The 21,888-nt window shown below is 38.3% G+C and overlaps 1 protein-coding gene across 2 annotated transcripts in view; it reads right to left on the bottom strand.

Moving 5' to 3' along the window:
- Window positions 1–21,522, bottom strand: part of LOC128656253 (neprilysin-like) — a 256,431-nt gene extending 234,909 nt beyond the window's left edge. Inside the window, exon 1 of one of the 2 annotated variants that reach the window (XM_053710068.1) lies at window positions 21,447–21,522. The gene's annotated coding sequence lies outside the window, so the exon portion shown is untranslated. The remainder of the gene's footprint in view (window positions 1–21,446) is intronic. The other variant, XM_053710069.1, reaches the window with a different exon arrangement.
- Window positions 21,523–21,888: the final 366 nt, after the last annotated feature.

Raw genomic sequence — 21,888 nt, 5'->3', positions numbered from 1 at the left:
GGTATAAATATAGGAGGGCTTGTCTGTAGTTGGTCCTGTTGTCAGTGCTCCAAATCTGATTGTATCAGCATCTGCCTCAGTAAATTGAAAGGTCAGGGCCCCAGGGATTACCTGTGTCCGTGGTTGCATTGATATCCCCAATGCTTGTCATATTAATGCAAACAGTTAAAAACAACAGGCCTCAGGGCAACAATAGCTAAAGCCTATACATTAATATAACCAAAGCTAGGTAGCAAAGAGGCAGGAAGGTGGTCCTTGTTGTAGTTTATCCAGGTCGGGTGCAGGGGTCACATACACATAAACAAAGTTCAGACCGCACTCCTGACTATATAGAAAATGCCCTGGATGCACCAAAATTATATAAAGTAGAAGAAAGAAAGAGCACTCCACGGGACTTTTGAATTAACAAATACGCTTTATGGTAAATGTTTTCGGACCCAAAGTCCGTCCTCAGACCAGCATATAAAACAAACAGAACTTACACTCCTTCCAAGGAAAAGAGCTATTACCAGGCGAGGGGGGCACAAGGAAAAAACCACCATCAGCACCACAGAAATAACAGCTGATGATATAGTGATGTAACCAATACCTGAAGTTCAAGATGTTACATGACAAGCAAAAAATTGATTTCTTGGATATTCGACTATATAAAGAAGAATGGTACAATACACTCTACATTGTTAAGAAAGGAAACAGACTGAAATGCTTTACTACACTTCTCGAGGTTGCCATCCTCCCGCACTCAAGCAAGTCCTTCCTAAGTCACAACTCCAGAGGGTACTTAGGAACAATACTGAAATCTCTAACTGGGATAGACAGCTGTTGGAAATGGATTTGCGATTCCAACAGAGAAGTTACCCTGCTAAACTCCTGAGCAAACAAAAAGAGGTACTCCTGGGAACCACAAATAGTGTAAAGGAACAAAAAGAGGAGAACAGAATGACCTTTGTAATGATGTGCACGGGAGATAAAAAAGAGCTGGGACAAGCACTTTGGAAACAATGGGTCATTATACATACTGACCCAATATTACCTCTACAGGAGATGGCACCGCCACGAAAAGGCCTTAAAATATCAAGATCCCTATGAGACATTTTGGTACAGACCAACCCTGTCCTCCACTCATTACCTGTATTAATGGCACCTGTTTGAACTTGTTATCAGTATAAAAGACACCTGTCCACAACCTCAAACAGTCACACTCCAAACTCCACTATGGTGAAGACCAAAGATCTGTTGAAGGACACCATAAACAAAATTGTAGACCTGCACCAGGCTGGGAAGACTGAATCTGCAATAGGCAAGCAGCTTGGTGTGAAGAAATCAACTGTGGGAGCAATAATTAGAAAATGGAAGACATACAAGGCCACTGATAATCTCCATCGATCGGTGGCTCCACGCAAGATCTCACCCCGTGGGGTCAAAATGATCACAAGAACGGTGAGCAAACATCCCAGAAACACACAGGAGGACCTAGTGAATGACCTGCAGAGAGCTGGGACCAACATAACAAAGGCTACCATCAGTAACACACTACGCTGCCAGGGACTCAGATCCTGCAGTGCCAGTACATGTCCGGGTCCGTCTGAAGTATGCTAGAGAGCATTTGGATGATTCAGAAGCGGATTGGGAGAATGTCATATGGTCAGATGAAACCAAAGTAGAACTGTTTGGTAGAAACACAACTCGTCGTGTTTGGAGGAGAGAGAATGCTGAGTGGCAACCAAAGAACACCATACCTACTGTGAAGCATGGGGGTGGCAACATCATGCTTTGGGGCTGTTTCTCTGACCTACTGATCCGTATACATGAAAGAATGAATGGGGCCATGTATCATGAGATTTTCAGTGCAAACCTCCTTCCATCAGCAAGGGCATTGAAGATGAAACATGGCTGGGTCTTTCAGCATGACAATGATCCCAAACACACCGCCCGGGCAATGAAGGAGTGGCTTTGTAAGAAGCATTTCAAGGTCCTGGAGTAGACATAGCCAGTCTCCAGATCTCAACCCCATAGAAAATCTTTGGAGGGAGTTGAAAGTCTGTGTTGCCCAGCGACAGCCCCAAAACATCACTGCTCTAGAAGAGATCTGCATGCAGGAATGGGCCAACATACCAGCAACAGTGTGTGACAACCTTGTGAAGACTTACAGAAAATGTTTGACCTCTGTCATTGCCAACAAAGGATATATAACAAAGTATTGAGATTAACTTTTGATATTGACCAAATACTTATTTTCCAAAGAGACAAAGTTGTTGCAGACAGCGGTTGTAGTATAAAAAATCAGTCTTTATTTAAACATAGTTAAAAGTAGAAACACTCATGAGATCACACAGGTACATCACAGCAATGGGTCCGTTAACATGTTTCGGCCTCAGGCCGTAATCATAGCTAAAGGACAAAGCACCTGAACCACTTAAAAAGGCACCAGGATAACCCTGATTGGGTAAAATCAAAAACAAGCTGTGAGTTAAATTTAACTCTATGAGTACTTATGCAAATAATACTTCAGCCAGTAGTCTGTAAAGGGAAAATAGCACAAATACTGATTAGCAAACTATAAATTCGAGAGTATTGAAGAATATTAAGAATAGCAGCAAATAAATGCAACTACAACATTTAAACAACTATGTAATTGTAAAGTTGTGTAAGGCACACTGTTGCAATTCTATTTGATCACATATTAAAAAGCAAAAGGGCATGTTTAATATGACAAAATTCAAACCCACTGATTGGACTAAAGTGGGAGCTAGATAACTAAATAGTATAAGTAGAACAGATCAAAGCATGATATGCCAACATGATAGATGCAACAAAAATCTAAACTAAGTGCCTATGATAGAAGCAAAATGTACTGTATAATGTATGGAAGAAAATAATTAGCAATATGAAAAAATATAAATAAAATAAGTAAGAAATAAAGAAATAAAGGTAAAGAATGGGAAGTGTGGAAAACACTGTAGGGACAATAGTATACCTATAGTATACCAATAGAAAAATGGTATATACAAGAAAAAACAGTATATATAAACCAGTAGATATATCAGTAAATATAGGACTGAGGACAAAGTTAGACAGAGTTAAGCAAAGCAGACAGGTGCACGATTAGGACAGGCTGCTGCATGATGGGGAAGAAATTACCTAAGAAAACAGTCATCTGTTGCCAATAATTTATCAGGTCATATTCTGAATTTAAACTAGTAGGTACACGGGTTTGTAATTTAAAAATCCAGAATAATTCCCTCTTCTGCAGCAGCTTGTCTCTATCACCCCCTCTAGGAGGGCAGAGCATTCTCTCTATAGCTTGCCACCTAAGCGAGTCCACACTCTTTTGATGACCTTTTGCGAAGTGTTGCACCAGAGGTGTAGAAGCTACACCAGCCTGTATGGTGGAGAGATGATTGCGAATGCGCACCTTTACCTCAATAGTCGTAAGTCCAACGTACTGTAAATGGCACAATATACAACTTAACACATACACAACACATGTGGAGGTGCATTTGAGGCAGGACTGTATTGCAAAAATCTCACCTGTGACTTTGGATCTAATACTATCAGATGGCAACACAAACTCACACACCCTGCATTTATTGCAGCACTTAAAAATGCCTCTATGGGTAAGCCAAGAACTTTGGTTTTGTTTAATCTTGGGTAACACAGATGGAGATAATATGTTACCCAAAGTGGTCGTTTTCCTATAAGAGCAGCATAGACATTGGGAAACACAATGTTAAAGCTTATCGTCGGCTGCTAAAAACGAAAAATGCTTCTTAACAATTTTGCAAATTTCAGTGTACTCCTGACTGAACTCTGTAACAAAGTTACTCCTTTGTGGTCATTAGTGGTTTTACCCCTATCACCAGTCATACCTGTCAGGCCCAGAACATTTGACCTATCCAGGCCATCAACTTGTTCCTTAGCCTTTTTAATTACTCTAGAACTATAGCCTCTATATTTTAGCCTTTTGGCCAAATCTTGAGACTGTTCTGCATATTTCTCAGGTAAAGAGCAATTACGCTTCACCCTCATAAATTGGCCCTTGGCCACAGCATGGGGCACGTGTCTAGGGTGACAGCTTTGGGCGTGTAACAAGGTATTCCCAGCTATGGGCTTCCTATAAATCTCTGTCACTATTCTGCCATCCTCCATGCCCTTAATGGTAATGTCTAGAAAATTGATCTCTCTTTCTTGCAGCTCACTGGTAAACTTTAAACCAATGTTGATTGAATTAAGGTACATCATGAAGGACATAAACTGCGACTCACTCCCACTCCACACGAGGAGTAGGTCATCAATATAGCGGCCGTAAAAATAAATAAACTCTCTGAATGGATTCCCATCTCCATAGACGTGGGACAGCTCCCACCAACCCATAAATAGGTTGGCATAGGAGGGGGCAAACTTGGCCCCCATTGCTGTCCCACGTCTCTGGAGATAGAAGCCATCATCAAAAGAAAAATAATTGTGTGTGAGCAGAAATTTTAGAGCTCTAAGAATAAAGCATCTAAACTCAACAGAAAAATCAGAATAAAATTCTAAAAAGAAACCGACCGCTGTCAGACCCTCCTCGTGTGGAATGGAGGAGTATAGTGCAACCACATCAATAGTGGCCCATTTATGGCTGTTATGTTGCCATCTCAAATCCTCAAATGTGCATATAACCTCTTTAGTATCCTGAATGTAACTGTACAAATTCTATTTTGAAAACCACTGGATGCATTAACACTCTCCCTATGTGTACCTGACATGATGTCCCGAGATAAACGTTCCATATTAATCACATCACAGGTTTCACTGAATGTTAATCTACTAGTACGCAAAACATGGGGTAGACAATCACCTATTGGTTCTACCCTATTGTCTGAAAATTCAGGTGATTCAGTATAAAAATGTTTCTATAAAGTCATGTTTCGTATTAGTTTATTAACATCCAAAATGGTATTGAAGACATTAAAATGGTTAGTGGGTGCAAAATTCAAACCTCGACTTAGGAGAGAGACTTGTGAATCTGTAAGTGTGTATTTAGATAGATTTATAAAATTATTTACTTGTATTTTTGTTTCCCTCCCTGACCTCTTAGGTGATAATGTCCCTGACCTGTTTGCCCTATTCTGGTGCGTTGTGGAGGGAGAGAAAAAACCTGCTCTATCCTTCTCTGATCATCAACAGAAACACTTGTTTGCATAGCAGAGGCTCCTGCACCTTCTTCCACATAATTAGAAGCAGGCCCGGACTGGGACCAAAAAAAGGCCTGGGCATTTTAGGGTAAAGAGGCCCACTCCCCCCCCCCACCCCCCAGCCCCGCTCACCATTTCTTATTTAACCGTATACCAAACATGGTAAGTTTAATACTTGTTTAAGTTACAAAAACCTTTAACATTTCCAGCACCCTATAGTCACTGTATTTTGTCATTTGGTTGGTATGAACAACTAAAGTAAATTATAAAAAAACAACACAACAAAACGAAAATAAAGCGTTAGTTTTTAATGAAATACATATTTTTATCATGTCTGACCCCTCTGTGTGCCCCTCTGCATCATGTTTGACCCCTCTGTGTGAACCCTCTCCATCGTGTGCCCCTCTGCATCATGTGTGACCCCTTTGTGTGATGCCTCTGCATCATGTGTGACCCCTCTGTGTGCCCTTCTGCATCATGTCTGACCCCACCTCTGCATCATGTGTGACCCCTCTGTGTGCCCCTCTGCATCATGTGTGACCCCTCTGTGTGTCCCTCTGCATCATGTCTGACCCCTCCTCTGCATCATGTCTGACCCCTCTATGTGCCCCTCTGCATCATGTCTGACCCTCTGTGTGCCCCTCTGCATCATGTCTGACCCCTCTGTGTGCCCTCTGCATTTTGTCCGACCCATTTGTGACAGAGGGGTCAGGCATGATGCAGAGGGGCACACAGAGGCATACCTCCCAACATTTCAAAATTCAAAAGAGGGACACCCCCCCCCCCCCCCCGCAAAAATTTTTAAATGTGGTGGGCGGGGCTTAAAAAAAATCATAAGACCAAAGTAATAAAAATAAAATTCTAAATAAAGTCATATATTTTAATACACTTAGGCAGCAAATCAAACACAAGCTCAAACCACTGGTATGGCTATGTGAGCGCTGTATTTAATTAGCCTTTGCAAAGACATTGCTAAATATTTTTATCTTAATTGCACATTTATTAATAAATTCTTTAAAACTACTCTCTGCATTCCCCATTAATATTCTAGATTCTGTCCTTTAAAGTCAGCAAAAATGCACAGTAGCACACTACATAGCATACACTTACATATGCAGATATATATATATATACACACACACACACACTACATAGCATACACTTATACATGCAGATACACACACACACTACATAGCATACACTTATACATGCAGATACACACACACACACACTACATAGCATACACTTACACATGCAGCATACACTTATACATGCAGATACACACACACAAACTACATAGCATACACTTATACATGCAGATACACATACACACACTACATAGCTTACATTTATACATGCAGACACACACACACTACATAGCATAAACTTATACATACAGATACACACACACAGTTATGGATTCAGATAGACACACACACTACATCATATATGGGTATCTGTAATTCATTGTATGGGGTCCTGGGGTTGGCAAGCACATTAGCTGGCAGTCTGCGGCTGCCACTGTTCGTTACACTGTTCGTTACCCTGGTATTAGCACTGCTCATTGTATAAAATTGAAGGCATGCTAGTATTATCACCAGGGGTTAGATATCATCATTACCAGAGGTAGGTTAGAGAGGTCACCATTACCCGTGGTCAGAGTGTATACAGCCTACTTACTCCTGCTTAACCCACACACCATTCCTTTTCCACAGGGAATATAACCGGTATCTAACCCTGTGAGAGCAAAGCCAGCTGCTTCTGAGTATGGGCACAATAGAATTTAAAAAAAAAAAAAAAAAAAAAAAAATTTTAAATGCCTGGGGCAAATCGGGACAGATGGCTAGCAACTCGGGACAGAGGGACAGACCCCTAAAATCGGGACTGTCCCGCAAAAATCGGGACAGTTGGGGGGTATGCAGAGGGGTCAGACATGATGCAGAGGGTCAGACATGATGCAGAGGGGCACACAGAGGTGTCAGACATGATGCAGAGGGGCACACAGAGGGGTCAGACATGATGCAGAGGGGCACACAGAGGGGTCAGACATGATGCAGAGGGTCAGACATGATGCAGAGGGGCACACAGAGGTGTCAGGCATGATGCAGAGGGGCACACAGAGGGGTCTGACATGATGCAGAGGGTCAGACGTGATGCAGAGGGGCATACAGAGGGGTCAGACATGATGCAGAGGGTCAGACATGATGCAGAGGGGCACACAGAGGGGTCAGACATGATGCAGAGGGTCAGACGTGATGCAGAGGGGCATACAGAAGCGTCAGACATGATGCAGAGGGGCACACAGAGGGGTCAGATATGATGAAGAGAGCCAGACATGATGCAGAGGGGCACACAGAGGTGTCAGGCATGATGCAGAGGGGCACACAGAGGGGTCTGACATGATGCAGAGAGTCAGACATGATGCAGAGGGGCACACAGAGGGGTCAGACATGATGCAGAGGGTCAGACGTGATGCAGAGGGGCATACAGAAGCGTCAGACATGATGCAGAGGGGCACACAGAGGGGTCAGATATGATGAAGAGAGCCAGACATGATGCAGAGGGGCACACAGAGGGGTCAGATATGATTAAGAGAGCCAGACATGATGCAGAGGGGCACACAGAGGGGTCAGACATGATGCAGTAGGGCACACAGAGTGGTCAGACATGATGCAGAGGGGCACACATGATGCAGAGGGGTCACACAGAGGGGACATACATGATGCAGAGGGGCACACATGATGCAGAAGGTTCACACAGAGGGGTCAGACATGATGCAGAGGGGCACACAGAGGGGTCAGACATGATGCAGTAGGGCACACAGAGGGGACATACATGATGCAGAGGGGCACACATGATGCAGAAGGTTCACACAGAGGGGTCAGACATGATGCAGAGGGGCACACAGAGGGGTCAGGCATGATGCAGAGGGGCACACATGATGCAGAGGGGTCACACAGAGGGGACATACATGATGCAGAGGGGCACACATGATGCAGAAGGTTCACACAGAGGGGTCAGACATGATGCAGAGGGGCACACAGAGGGGTCAGACATGATGCAGTAGGGCACACAGAGGGGACATACATGATGCAGAGGGGCACACGCGATGCAGAAGGTTCACACAGAGGGGTCAGACATGATGCAGAGGGGCACACAGAGGGGTCAGGCATGATGCAGAGGGGCACACATGATGCAGAGGGGTCACACAGAGGGGACATACATGATGCAGAGGGGCACACATGATGCAGAAGGTTCACACAGAGGGGTCAGACAAGATGCAGAGGGGCACACAGAGGGGTCAGACATGATGCAGTAGGGCACACAGAGGGGACATACATGATGCAGAGGGGCACACATGATGCAGAAGGTTCACACAGAGGGGTCAGACATGATGCAGAGGGGCACACAGAGGGGTCAGGCATGATGCAGAGGGACCCCACCCACCACCTGACCAAGGACTAGCAACCCAGACCAAAATAGATATTGTGTGCTGTGTGGTGCAGCCACGTGACATGGAGGAGTCCATCATGCCCATGATGGACTCTCACTCCTCCATGTCACGTGGCTGCTGTGTTGGCATGTGTAATCCCTACATGCTGCATTCCCCTTCCCCATATGACCACAGAGTGCACTGCAGACAGACTCAGTGTTACACAGTCTCAGGTCAGATGTGACACAGACACAGATACTTAGACACTGCCGGCCCAGCCAGGCCCAGGCCAGGCCTAGTTAGTAGTACTGCTGAGGCCTGAGGCTGCCTGAGATGATTGAGCGATCACTTACCCACCCACACTTTACTAAGCTGTCGCTGTAGCTGTAGCTGTGTAATACTATATATATATATATATATATTTAAGGTCCTCTGAGACCAGACCATCCATCACCATTGCATTCACCAGACCTTGGTCAGTCACCTACCTGCCCTGCTGCCAGTGCCGGCCACCTGCTGAGTCGCAGCCTCCTCAGTCCAATCATGATGCTATTCGCTGGCGCTGCACAGTGCTCTCCCCCGCCGGCCGAATGGAATATGACAGAGACCATGATGATGGAGGGAGGTGAGGTCAGGTCTTGTCTTGGGTTAGGTTACGATAAGTTTTAGGACCCGGCCTAGGGCAACATTATTTTCGGCCGGCTGGCCTGCCTGCCCTCGTTGCCACCTGCTCCAGCAGCTGCCTGAGCTCCCTGGCCCTGTCCTCCGCCTCCAACCTGATCACGTGATGGACCCGGCACGCGGCATGAGTGTGTAGCCGCGTGCAGGGCGTGTGTCTACCACCAGTCTGCGCGCCATCAAACATCCAGATTTCATGGGCCTCCCCCCATTCTGATTGGCCGCACATGCGCACTGCTTCCGACGTCACTCACAGGGGCCGGAAGCAGTGCGCATGTGCGTACAGTGAGTGTGGCCAATCAGACTGGGGGGAGGCCCAAGAATCTGGATTTGGAATGTTAGATGGTGCGGCGGCCGCGCTGGCGGCCCTGAAAGAATCCTCCTGATTGCGGGCCGGGCTGATCTCATCTGAGTTACTGAGCATGAGCAATTTCACAGGCACAGCCAACCCAGAGAGAGACTTATATGACTTACTGTAACATACATTTCAAGATTTATTTATTAAATATTATATATAAAAAAAAGTTGTCAAATTTTTTTTCTATTTGATGTGGTGTGACGTCGCAGTGGGCGGGGCTAAATTACCATGCGGCCTACCGGGCAAATGCCCGGTACGCCCGACGGCCAGTCCGGGCCTGATTAGAAGCAAGGTTTCTGGAATCAACGCTTTTTAAGTTGGAAGAGGCTGTTTGAGGCTGATGATGATCAGAGGTGGTCAAAGCATGTGTATTTTGTGCTAATACAGACTGGTTTGTTTTTCAGAATGCTTCTGGGGAGTTCCTCACCACTTGAGGCCCCAGCTTCCTCCCCTGACTCAAAATCAGTATCAGAATATGTTACTCGCTTGGCCTCTGTGTTATGTGTAGGTACTTGGCTTTAAGTATTTTTGTTGTTACTGTTGTTACGTCTGTTTCTAGACCTACCCCTGGACTGTCTTCTATACATAGCTTTATCTGAGCGTTTCCATGAATATACAGTGTTGTTACTATAGTCGGTCTGATCCCTTACAAATTTTGTATGTTTAAACTCAAGAACTGAATCTTTCACTTTTGCTACCACTATTTTCAATATACCATCAAATTTTGCAAAACTAGCTTCTAGCTGTCGTGAATTCATTTCATTTTGTAATTCCTCTATCTCCTCTCTAGTGGTTTTGAGAAGATTAGATTTGTAAGAGACTAGCAACAACATTAAACGTACTGAGCAATCAGACAAAATATCATTCCAGGCGGCAATAAAAACAGTATCAACAACATCAAACGTGGGAAATTTGTTCAACCTTAACCCACGTGGTATGATCTTAAGCTTAATATATGTTTCAAGTGTCCATATGTCCCATTGGAGCTTATGCTCCCTAATCAGTAATTTCTCCATTTCTTCAAAAAGAGCTGACAAAGAGTAGTTAGATTTATCTGTAGAAAAAATGAATTCGATTTCCATAGATGTGCAATCCCTCTCAGACACTGGCAATAAAGACTAAAAATGTGTGACCTCCCTGGAGCCTGAATAAAGGACAGCTCAGGTTATTGGACAGGAACGGTGGAGTGCAACATACATACACACATACATACATACATACATACACACACACATTTAGAAATTGTATTTTTATTTTTTTAATAATTCTTTTAAGATAGTGTTTATGAGAGTAATTGTACTTGTGAATTTATTTTTGATGTGTTTTGTGCAACTTTTTAGTCAAGCGTAACAGTTAGCCAGAGTTAAATTCAATTGCGCTCGATCGACTGTGTTTACTTTTAACTTGTAATATGTGCGCTGCTTCTGACGTGCACAAAGAGCCGCAATAAACCCCTTTTCACTCATGTGCAACACTTGTAATCTAGCCCTTAGTCAGCTCTGTCCAATTTACTAAGCCAAAACTCCTAAAATGCAAATATTTGTTAATATTATGGGCATTTATTTTACTTCAAATTAGCATGATGATTTTTTTTTTTTTATTTATGTAAAAGTGCACATGCGTTTGAAAATTATCTATTATAAAATTTATATCTTGGAAATTAAAAATGAATTAACTTACTACTCACTTAATATATATACACATATATTACCTAAAAACCAGATAGATATAAAAATATGTATTTATGAATAAATAGAACATATTCTTCTATGTGAAGAACACAATTGTGTATCTTAGAAATTAGTAATGAATTAACTTACTACTAACATTATGTCATGCTATTTTGTTTTTACTTAAAAGGAACATAATTATATTTTTATTCATCAGTATGTTGTATATATCAGTAAAACATTTAAATAAAAAAAAAATGTACAAAAATAATGTTTTTAAGGCAGTAGAAACTGCTATTCTATTAGAAAACAATGCAGAGCTTGGCTATTTCAGAATAGTTCATGGACATACCCCTAAAACTTGATGGAAACTTGATTCCCTTTGCTGTGGGCAATGAGATGTTGCTCAACCTTAAATTTGAGCCTGTATGTTGTTTTGCTCAATCCCAGAAAAATTGCATTATATACTGCAGGTACAATTTGCAAAGGTAAATTACAGTAACAGAACAAAACTACTGTATACATTATAGTATTTTAATATGTTTAAGAACTTTTCATGGGGGGGGGGGTGTCAATGTTTGCCTTTGTGATACTTTCAAAAACTACTGAACAGAACCTTATACAATTTTTATTTGTATTCACTAATAAAAAAAAAAGATATTTGTTTCTGCAATCAAATGTTAGCCTTGGTTGAAATCCAAGCTTACATTGTATATTCTTGGAAATCTACACTTATGTGCAGCTATAAAAGAACAACATAAATCTAAACTCTTTTTTTTCCATAAGGTGTCAAATAGCCCTCTATCTATCATGAGGCCGATATAAAAATGAGAAATCCTTCTTTAAGGATGGTAAAACTTGTGTTTGTTTTCCAAAATGATCATCATCGTCATCAATGTATCTATGAAGTTTTGTAGTTCTAGAGGATAGATGAATCTAGCTGTCACATTGTTAAACAATGGTGAATACTTAAGTCTCTATACATTAAAGGGACATGAAACCCAAATCTTTTCTTTCATGATTCAGATAGAGACTACTATTTTAAAGAACTTTTCAATTTACTTCTATTATTTAAAGGGACCGTTTAGTCCAAAATAAATATTTATGATTTAGATAGAGAATGTGATTTTAAACAATTTTCCAATTTACTTTTATCACCAATTTTGCTTTGTTCTCTTGGTATTCTTAGTTGAAATCTAAACCTAGGAGGTTCATATGATAATTTCTAAGCCCTTGAAGGCTGCCTCTTCTCTTAGGGCATTTTGACAGTTTTTCACCACTAGAGGGTGTTAGTTCATGTGTGTCATATAGATAACACTGTGCTCATGCACGTGGAGTTCCAGTGAACCAGCTCTGATTGGCTAAAATGGATGTCTGTCAAAAGAACTGAAATAAGGGGGCAGTTTGCAGAGGCTTAGATACAAGATAATCACAGAGGTTAAAAGTGTATTTATATAACTGTGTTGGTTATGCAAAACTAGGGAATGGGTAATAAAGGGATTATCTATCTTTTTAAACAATAACAATTCTGATGTAGACTGTCCCTTTAATTTGCTTCCTTCTCTTGTTATCCTTTGCTGAACGGTTTATCTAGGCATGCTCAGGAGCAGCAGAGAACCTAGGTTCTAGCTGTTGAGATATATATAATATATATATATATATATATATATATATATATATATATATATATAAAATATATTATATATATCAATCAACCCCATAGGTAGGAAGAAGGAACGCTTCACTCTCCAGTCTGTTAAAAAAAAAGGCTTTATTTCCATATATCAGTAATACATAGTGGGATGTATTACTGATATATGGAAATAAAGCCTTTTTTTGAACAGACCGGAGAGTGAAGCGTTCCTTCTTCCTACCTATGGGGTTGATTGTTATCACTATATGTTTTTCACGCAGCACCCCGGCAGATGCTGAAGTAACAGTGAGTGCACTAAAATTGATACTGAGATTATATATATATATATATATATATATATATATATATATATATATATATATATATATATATCTCATTGCTGCTCCTTCAACAAATGGTACCAAGAGAATCAAAGAGATTAGATAATAGAAGTAAATTAGATTAGAAAGTTGTTTAAAATTTTATTCTCTATCTGAATCATGAAAGAAATTTTTGGGGTTTCATGTCCCTTTAAGTCTCTGAACATTAAAAGGGACATGAAACCCAAATTCACAAATGAAACAGAGCATACATTTTGAACAACTTTCCAGTTTACTTCTACTATTCCTTTTGATTGGTATCCTTTGTTTAAGGAACAAAAATGCACATCTGGGAACTAGCTCAACAAATTGGTAAGCCAGTGACCAAAGGCATATATGTGCAGCCACCAATCAGCATCTAGATTCCAACTTATGAGCCTACCTAGGTATAATTATTAACAAGGGAGATGTAGCTAATAAAATTAAATAGAAGTAAATTGGAAAGTTTTTTTAAAATTGTATGCTCTATCTGAATTTTGAAAAAAATGGATATCATGTCCCTTTAAATTGATTCTACTCTTCACACTGACTACCATGTCAACCAAACACAACCATAATACAGCTATAGGATTAGACAGTGCACCTTTTTGCTGGTGGTGTCTTATGAAAGCTCTCAGCATTATAAACGCTGTAACATTCATTTAAAAAAAAAAAATTATATATATATATATATATATATATATATATATAATATATATATATATATATATATATATATATATACACATATACACATATACACATATACACAGAGTATATCCCCATCCATCCGGAAAAAAAAATGCACACAAAATAAAGCATTTAAACTGTGTTTTTTCAGCATTTGCACTGTTTTGCAGCTCATGAACACACCCCTTGAAAAGCCTTATGTGGAGTTTATTCTATTCTATTTTCTCTGTTGTAGCTAGTTAGGGACATATATTTTCAGGGTCACGCTTCTGAATTTTAGAGAATGCATTACATCCTCTCCGGGGGCAATGGAAGAGCAGGAAAATTGTAAGGAAAGCATGTAATGTAAATAATTAATAACTAGACATGTGCAGAGGCAAAAAAATGGTTTATCCAAAATCAATCATAACAAATATTCGAGCCGTGCTAAGCCTATTGGTGGGGCTGGGGCTCTTTAAAGAAGACAACTGAGTTAGCAATGATTTCCAGCGCACGAAAACAAATACATACTGACAAATTTCATCAGTAATTTTCAGTTTTCTTTAAATTTCGTTGGTGCATTCATTCTGATACTCATTTCATGAAAACAAAACAAATTTCTGTTTTTCATTACAAAATTGCATTTGTAATGAAAGAAATGCACATAAATATCCAAAAAAGAAAATAATCTTATGCGTTAGAATGTTTTATTATTGCACTGATGCTTGCAAATAATTTAACCGCAGTAAAAGGTATTAAAACACGTCAGCTCCAGAGCAGCAATACACTATTGTGAGCTTGCAGAATACATCTGGTCAGCCAATTACAAGAGGCATAAATGTGTGTAGCCACCAATTGCCAGCTAGCTCACAGTAGTGCATTGATGCTCCTGAGCCTACTTGGGCATTATTTTTAACAAAGGATGCCAAGGCGAATTTGATAGTAAAATTAAAGTCAATAGTCACAAAATTGCATCCTCTTTCTAAAACATGAAGGTTTCATTTACCATTAAAATTGATTATGAAGAATCATATTAAAGGCTGGATTATAAGTTGCACAGGAGTGAAAAGGGGTTTATCGTGGACGTTACAGGTTGAAAATAATTGCGTTCATTTGAGTGCAATTGAATTAAACGCGCGTCGGGATAGCGTGACTTCAGAGCTCCGTGTTACGCTCGATAAAAAGTTGCACAAAACACATCAAAGTTATATTTAAAAGTACAGTTACACTCATAACACTATCTGCGTGAGTAAAGTTTTTTTTCTACTTATCCCGCTCCATTGAAGTCTATGGGAGAATACGTTAGAAGAAAAAAAAAAAATCTTTCACGATTCATGAATGTAGCCACTAATAAGCAAGCGCTATCCAGGGTCTCAACCAAAAATGGGCCAGCTCCAAAGCTTTACATTCCTGCTTTTCAAATAAAGATAGCAAGAGAATGAATACAAATTAATAATAGGAGTACATTAGAAAGTTGCTTAAAATTGCATGCTCTATCTGAAACATGAAAGAAAAAAATTGGGTTTAGTGTCCCTTTAACACGCGAGCGGGAGAGCAAAGTAGCGCTCCACTCGTAATCTAGCCCTTAGAATTTAAAGTCCCTCTATTTATACAGCACCAGTGCTGTACTAACTCGGTTGTGCAGCCTACATTTCCCAGACCAGCCCATTGCAAATGTTGTTTCACAGACACATACTCTGCACTATATGTAAAACTGTCATTTTTCTTAGCTCTCAAGATACAAATGCTTTGCATTGGATCTAAGGATCTCAAATAGCTGTGGACATTAAACCGTATTTAGCCATTTTCATACTCTTATGAAATATTAAATTAGGGTTGTGGTTCAATTAAATTAACCAGGTAAGGCTGGAGACTAAATTTAGCCTCCCATATCCCTGCAATTACCCACTCCAGTGCACACCCTAAATTATAACATTACAAGCATATGACTGCAACATACAAACATGTGACACTACCAATTAATGCCAAACTTCTATACCATTATTTAGAGGTAACAGAGCTGCCCATGTTTGTGGCACACATCTATAATCATGCCTACCTATTGCACTGGGCAATGGGCATACTTTTACTAAAAAAGACTGTACATCAAATACAAAATCTGTGACAGCACTACAGAATGTAATGTATTTATATAAAGTCAAGCTAAATATTATACACAAAACAATGTCTACTACCTGATTTTTTTGTTTGTTTTATTGTAAAGATTTAAAAATGTTATGGCAGAACTGTTTAAATACACAAGGTAAATGAATGTATGTGATAATTACATTTAGAAGGAATACAGGCATATTCGCTAAATCTTCCAGTTACTAAATTATCCACAAAATCTATAATATTTAAAATATACTGTAAAATATTACTGATACAGTAACAGATAGGAAATTCATGTTTTTTTAGCAAATAAATTATACATAATATTAAAGTGCTATAAAACCCTATTATCAATCCACCATCATTACCCACAAAAATATATACATAATACACAATATATACACACACACACACACATATATAAACATATAAGATATCTATTTCCTCCCTATCAACAATCTCTTCCCATTCACTAGCAACCTTACCAAAGTACAGCAAAACCATCTTTAATATTGTTGAATATAAATTCAAATTGGTTTTATATCTCACAATAAAAGTTCACTAATCTTCCCCTCCTCCAAATAATAACATCAGGGACATTAAAGTCATTTTGATATCAGGCATACATGTAAAGGATTGCAAAAAAATTTGCAAAATAAATGTAATTTCTTTCACAATTTGTTAAAAGCATGAATCCAATAGACATTGCTAAGTAATTATAAAAATATATTATAATATTAGTGTAAACGTATCCCTATAAATTAATTATGCAAAAGCAAAATGTGTTTGTGTAAAGGGTATCTCCTTCCTTATATTTGTATCATTTGGTGTATTGTAAGGCATTAAATGAATGTATATGTGTAGAAAATGGATCAATATAATCAGGTTCATCAACAGGGTCGGCAACAGTGGTAAAGCCTGTGAGGGGTATTAAATTCGATGAGTGGCTGTCTTAAAGGGACAGTCTAGGCCAAAATAAACTTTCATGATTCAGATAGAGCATGTAATTTTAAACAAGTTTCCAATTTACTTTTATCACCAATTTTGCTTTGTTCTCTTGGTATTCTTAGTTGAAAGCTTAACCTAGGAGGTTCATATGCTAATTTCTTAGACCTTGAAGCCCACCTCTTTCAGATTGCATTTTAACAGTTTCTTACCACTAGAGGGTGTTAGTTCACGTATTTCATATAGATAACACTGTACTCGTGCACGAGAAGTTATCTGGGAGCAGGCACTGATTGGCTAGACTGCAAGTCTGTCAAAAGAACTGAAAAAAGGGGCAGTTTGCAGAGGCTTAGATACAAGATAATCACAGAGGTTAAAAGTATATTATTATAAATGTGTTAGTTATGCAAAACTGGGAAATGGGTAATAATAAAGGCATTATCTATCTTTTAAAACAATAAAAATTCTGGTGTAGACTTTCCCTTTAAAGGAATAGTTTAGTCAAAGAACTGTCACAATACAGAGCATGCAATTTTAAGCACCTTTCTAATTTACTCCTATTATCAATTTTTCTTCATTCTCTTGCTATCTTCATTTTAAAAAGCTGGAATTTAAGCTTAGGAGCCAGCCCATTTTTGGTTCAGCACCTGGGTAGCGCTTGCTGATTGGATGGCTACATTTAGACACCAATCAGCAAGTGCTACCCAGGTCCTGAACCAAAAATGGGCTGGGTCCTAAAGCTTACATTCTTGCTTTTTTTACATAAAGATACCAAGAGAATGAAGAAAAATTGATAATCGGAGTACATTAGAAAGTGGTTTAAAATGGCATGCTCTATCTGAATCATAAAAAGTTTAATTTTGACTAGACTATCCCTTTAAGCTCTATTTTCACAGCAATTTGGAAGCCTAAGCAAGGTGCACAAATACAAAGCAACATATTATGGGTGGTGGGAAATAACAGGGCTAATAACTTTCTCTTCTCATTTAACTTTCTCTTTCCCCTCATATACCTCTCTTGTTGTCTTGGGTAAACAAATATAAAAAAAAACAATGCCAACAACAACAATCACTGGCTTGCAAGCTGTTGAAATAATTTTTAAGTTTGGGTGTGACACCTTTTAAGGTATGTGGCTACATAAACTAAAATCATGAAGTGGCTTGACACATAACTTATTTTATTGCTTTTCACAGAGTATACAACTAGACTATTTTGCATTGGTTCCTTTACAGTACCCAGCACTCCATAAAGCAGTTGTATAATTTGGAGAAATTATTGATTACATCCCTAAGCAGTAACTTCCTGATATGCCATCAATAATAAACGTACACACATATTTACTATATATTAGTGACTCAGACCTCACTTATCAAACTGCCCTCTTTTCATCATTCATAAATTAAAGACAGAACTCATTACCTAGTGATAACTAACCATAACATTAGAAAAAGGTCAGTTCATAAACAAAAGTTAAGAAACAAACATTCTGATCTTGTTGTTCATTTTCTTTTGTAATTATAGGCTTCAGGTACTAAACAGATTGGCCTGTATCCCAATAGACAAGCAATGCACTAGGTGATCTCATAGCCTCCTGTGTAATTTGTTGGGTCTGCTGAACATTAAAATGATTATTTTATATATGCAAAGATTAACATTTAAAGGGGCACTGAACCCAAATGTTTTCTTTCATAATTCAGATAGAAAGCTGCTTAAAATTGCATGCTCTAATTTACTCCTATTATCAATTTATTTGTTCTCTTGCTATCTTTATTTGAAAAAGAAAGCATATAAGCTAAGGAGCCAGCACATTTTTGGTTCAGACCATGGACAGCACTTGTTTATTGGTGCTGTCCAATCAGCAAGGACAACCCAGGTTGTTCACCAAAAATGGGCCGGCATCTAAACTAACATTCTTGCTTTTCAAATAAACATACCAAGAGAATGAAGAAAATTTGATAATAGGAGTAAATTACAAAGTTGCTTAAAATTGCATGCTCTATCTGAATCACAAAAGAAAACTTGTGTTCAGTGTCCCTTTAAGGACACCATTGCTGAAGATCAGCATACAGAAGGTTCTAAAATTATATAAAATTGCCATTTTATCTTACCAAAATGTGCATTGTTTTGCAGTCCAGGGACAAACCACTAAAATGTGTCTTCAACTTATCTTATTTCCTATTCTATGGCCAGTTAGGGACAGATTCAAATTAGCTCCTACAATGGTCAAACAATCACTATGGAGCAGGATGCACTCCAATTTATCTGTGAGACAGTAGAAACAAAAATTATTATAAAGGCTTAAATTACTGGATACTTTGGCAAAATAAATATTGAAAGTATGTTGTATTTTTTTTTAATATGCATAATTACTAATTTTATGGAGAATTAACCAGAGCTGAATGTCTCTTTACACTGTAAGATAATTAGCTCTAAATGATATCTTTTTATAAAAATAAACAGCATTTAGTAGGTTAAAAAAGGGAAGTAGAAATGTTTAAACCTAGCTTATTTTAATAACTATTTTAAAGGAAAAAATGACCCATTGTGAAGAGATGCTTATTCGTTTTGTTACAAATGCAAATTCGTAACGAACAACGAAATTTATAGAAAATGGAAAAATACTTCATTTTCTATAAATTACCTTTAAGGATTTAAATACCTTTAGCATGCTGGACAACCTCGCTAACCCAGTCCTCTTATTCACAAAGCCTCGGCCTCCCGAGTAGAAGTCTGAGCACGGTGGCTTCAGGGGCCTGCACTAAAAAAGAAGCGCAACTGGAGCTCTGTGTAGAAGAGGAGCGGGTTAGCATTGATCTCCAGCACGCTAAAGTGAAGTATAAAACTACAGGTGAACGTCTTCACCTCTAGCTTTTAATATTTATATTTAACAAAAACAAATGTAAATGTTCTATGAATATTTAGTATTCGTTTAGTTTAAAAGGAAAGAAATATTTAATATTTGGGGAAACAAATTTCCCCCGAATATTCGAACAAACTGAATTGGCTCTGAACAAGTCTAATTGCTAATATATTTTCAATACATTTCTATGTCAGTTTCAAAATCTAATTGCTAAAAAGCCTTTGTGTGTGTAACTATAAGTGCACTATAATGTTACTGTGTCAAGGACTTTTCTGCCCTTGCTGGTCCTCCGGACAACACTGGAAAATCTGCCATTTTTTTGTTACTTTTGTAATATTGTAAAATTGTTTTTTCTCTTAATGCGTTTCCCTGACTTGTTATACCAGCTGCAGAGTATACATTTTATAAGAAATAGCTTATTTTGATTTATTTCTGTATATGAAATAGCTGGGTTTGTTCTTTGAAATGACCCATTCTGTACACACACATGCTTCTTCATATTATTTCTCTATGTATACCAAAGCCCAATATAGAGAGAACAATTGAAAATAAATATTATATTACTTATATTTCCTACCCCTACTGTGAGTGTTTTCTGCTGGCTATGATTACACAGCTTTTCTACAGCAAATACTTAAGTATAGAACTTTAAATATAGGTAGACCTACCACAGACAAAATCAGCTAATTCAAATGCCAAAATAAATGTAAATTAGCTATTTGTAAACAAATGAATGCACTCCAGCAGGTAAATGGATTGTTGGTAACAAATTAAAGGGAAGAAACATTTTGGGTACACTGTCCCTTTAACTGCTGCTTTTTCACATAAAGGAAAGAAAAATCTGTACAATGACCCTTCAACTGCATTAAATTCATTATAAAAGAATTACTATTGTTTTTTACAAGTTAGTCATCATAAAGCCTCTGTAATATATATTGCCAACTGAAATACGTTATGAAGATTACAACATATAAGATTTTGTATCTATTTTAAAATAATTATTAAAAAATATATTTTAAAACTAAAAATCTTTGAGAGACCTTTGATAAACAATTTGAAAAGTAAAAAAAAAAAAAAACACACACAATTAAAAAAAACAAGCACAAAACAATGTTCAGTTAAACAGCAAAATTTGTATTCTGAATAATCTCATTATACTACATTTTAAAAGAGGAAATTATGAATAAATGAAGTGTTAATTTTAAATGCTAATATACAATGCTGCATTCAAGGGAATAAAAGCACAGAAAAAATTATCAAAGATAGTCCAGATGGTTACTAATGAAGCAATCAATACATATTAAACTCTATTGTAGAGAGGCATCATATTACTCATTGTTAGAAGGTATGTTAACACTATCCCGCCTCTAATACTTTGTATAGAAAGAAAACACATAGGTTTGCAGGTGTGCTCTGGCAACTTTGCTTGTTGTTGCATTTATAAAAAAAAATCAACAACCCTGGTCTATGAAAACCCATCAGAAAATAAACAGAACCTGCATGGTTCTGCTGCAGAAAGAATGTTCAGTTTGTCATTTGAGAGTCAACTTACAGACAGTTCTGAACTGCAGGAATTCAGCTTACCACAGCAGAAGTTCAAGCCTACACAGCAGCTAGCCAGCTTCTAGCATTTCTCACCATATCACTGATAAACACGCCTTGTGTGATGATGATTATCATTTAGCATTTAGGAAAACATGGCATGGAACTCTAATTCACATGACATGATTTTTTTATAGGGATAAATTTAGCAGTAAACATACATTAAAAGATTGATTTTAAAGGGTGATATAGTTACATTGTGTGTGTATGCAACCATAATAATATTTCCTTCAGATAACTTAATAGGATATTCAAGTCTGTTTATATCAGCAATTAAATACTTTTTTAAAAAAAAAACAATAAACATATTAACTAAATGTTTTACAAGTATATCAAACTGTGTTTATCATCACATAGGGTTTTGCAGATCAAGAGCACTCCAGGAATAAATC

Source organism: Bombina bombina, chromosome 4 (assembly GCF_027579735.1).
Source record: "Bombina bombina isolate aBomBom1 chromosome 4, aBomBom1.pri, whole genome shotgun sequence".
NCBI lineage: Eukaryota > Metazoa > Chordata > Amphibia > Anura > Bombinatoridae > Bombina > Bombina bombina.
The sequence above is the reverse complement of the archived record's forward strand: the minus strand, read 5'-3'. Positions and strand labels throughout refer to the sequence as shown.